This window comes from Gossypium hirsutum, chromosome A03, assembly GCF_007990345.1.
Source record: "Gossypium hirsutum isolate 1008001.06 chromosome A03, Gossypium_hirsutum_v2.1, whole genome shotgun sequence".
NCBI classification, from domain to species: domain Eukaryota; kingdom Viridiplantae; phylum Streptophyta; class Magnoliopsida; order Malvales; family Malvaceae; genus Gossypium; species Gossypium hirsutum.
In genome coordinates, this window is record NC_053426.1 from 84,387,612 (window position 1) to 84,390,282 (window position 2,671).

The 2,671-nt window shown below is 33.6% G+C and overlaps 1 non-coding gene across 1 annotated transcript; it reads right to left on the reverse strand.

The window, feature by feature from the left end:
- Positions 1–2,217: 2,217 nt before the first annotated feature.
- On the reverse strand, positions 2,218–2,323 carry LOC121226749 (small nucleolar RNA R71). Its single transcript, XR_005924431.1, has one exon. It is a non-coding gene; the product is annotated as a small nucleolar RNA R71 (small nucleolar RNA).
- Between the last annotated feature and the right edge of the window lie 348 nt (positions 2,324–2,671).

Genomic DNA, 2,671 nt, shown 5'->3' on the forward strand with positions numbered 1-2,671 from the left:
TTAGGTTTAACCCACTTACTCCATAAAAGTCTACCTTCATAATTAACCCTTAGTGAAACCCCTTGAGCCTAACAAGTCATTCATTGATTTACCCTTAATATTAACCCATAACCCATTATTGTTAAAATCCCCTCATTTGATCCCTATTTTTGTTGAGATTTGATTTGAATAAGTTGCTTAGCTATGTTTTAATTTTGATAATTAGCAAAGTTCTATGTTATTTTGATTTGATCTTAAAAAAATAAAAATACATACATACATACATATTAGTAGTAATTCTTTGTTTTTGAGCTTAAGTATTTAATTCCATATTCTATGAAGAAAAGCTCAATTCAATTCAATCTCGATTTTAACCTTCTAATTAGGAATGTAATTTGTTAGTTTTATTATTTTTTCTAGTTAGGTAATTTCTCAATTCAATCTCGATTTTAACCTTTTCTTTCAGCTTGTGACCACACCCCCTAACTAAAGCCATGTTACAACCCTCTAAAGACCTTTTGATTGATGTATCATCTCAATATATAGTGGTGGAGATTTGATGTTCATGCAAGCCTATGGTAATAACTTTTCATATTGACTATTGAGTGCTAAATTTCTTATTCTTAAACACCTCGAGTGATTTGAGTGAATCTTTAGGGAGGATGTGAAACTCTGTGATATTTTGAATCAAAGGTGATTAGTTAGATGAGGGGAGACACCTATGTTTTTGTGATAAAATGCTCAACTTGGAATGTTTGAAACTTTGATGTTCTTCGAGTTGAATTTTCAATGTATGATTACTTATGGATTATTTTGAGATACTATTGATGAGAATTATAAGTTGAGAAGAATTTATTTTGATTGTGAGTTGAGGATTTTGCTTGAGGACTAGTAAAAGCTATTTGATAAGTTGTAATTTATACATATTTGTATCCCATGCTTAGCATATTTTTTGATGAATTATCATCAGATTTGTGGAATTCGATGCTCCTAATCCTTTAATTTCAAGTTTTATACTTAGGTGAGCATATGAGAGTAAAAAGAGCAAGAAACGAGCCAAAAACAAAGAAAATGGGTCAATGTGGGAAATCAACACGGCCTGGACTTCCTCACACGGGTAGTTCACATGCCCATGTCTATTTAACAGATTGCAACACGGCCTAAGCCACCTTATACGGGTGTGTCACACGGGCGTGTACCTGTCAAGCCCAAATCTAGTCCTATTCGAAAAAGGCCACTTTTGAGGGTTTTGAAGCATTCTAAAGCCTATATAAACAACCCAGGAGGTACCTAGAAAAGACACACGGAGTAGGAGGCAGGGAATTACTCGAAGAAAGCCGATTGATCCATCTCAAAAGTCGGATTCTCCTTCAAGACTGAAGATCTCCCTTCAATTTCCTTTGGGATTTTTGGGTTTCTTTATGTTTTCTTATCATTATTCTTTTGAATATTTTCCTTTGAAAGTTTTCTTTTACACTTATGAACTAAATCCCCTAAATACCTAAGGGGAATGAAACCTAAGACGAATCTTGTTATTACTTACTGAATTATATGATAAATATTTGATTGATCTTAATTATGTGTTCTTAATTCATACTTTAATATTCTAGGATATTGATTCAAGTATTGATGTGCTTATTCAAAGGAGCAAAAGTCCCTGTCTAATAGTAGATCTAGTATAATTAAGCGGAATTGATTGCAACCCTAAACATAGGGTGACATAAATCTACCAGATTAGTGTCAAACCTAATAAGGGAATCCATAGATCGAGTTAATGCAACATTAGGGGTTTTAAGTAGAATGTGATTTCAATTAATCAACCTAGGGTTAGATGTTGTTAGTCTCGAGAGAGATAATAATATAACTTAAGGATTTCTACAGATCAAGTCAAGTGAATAAATCGTCTGGTTTAAAGTCAAGTAACAAGTGAAGTCTAGGTGGATTTTTCCATGGGTATTGTCCAAATCCATCAGTTTTCCTAAAATTATTTCCCCAATTTTCTTCTTGTGCATTCTTAGTTTAGTTAATTAGTTTAGATAAAACAAATCCCAATATTTTTAGGCTAGATAATAAAAAGGAAGTTAATACTAGTACTTTTAGTTCCTATGGGTTCGATATTCTGGTCTTGTTATAAACTATACTACTATTCGATAGGTGTGCTTGCCTTCATCGTGATAATAGTTAGTTTTCAAGTATGATCAATCATAAATATAAAACTTATCATGCACATCAAATTCTAAGTTGAGGAACGAGATCACTACTTCCCAACGAATGGATGTGAGTCCTTGTATGAGGCATGGGAAAGGTACAAAGAATTATTACAGAAGTGCCCTCATCATGGAATCCCACATTGCATCCAACTTGAGACATTTTATAATGGTCTCAATGCTCACACGAGGATTGTAGTGGACGCTTCTGCTAATGATGCTCTCCTTTCTAAGTCTTATAATGAGGCTTATGAAATCATTGAGAGGATTGCTAGCAACAATTACCAATGGCCAACCAATCGAGCAGTGTCAAGAAGACAAGTTGCTGGAATACATGAAGTAGACGCTCTTACTTCACCCACATCTCAGGTATCATCAATATCCTTAATGTCAAAAAATCTTATTACTAATAGGTCTAATAGTTTTACAGCACAGGCACCAAATCAATTTAAAAATGTAACATGTCTTTATTGTGGGGAAGGACA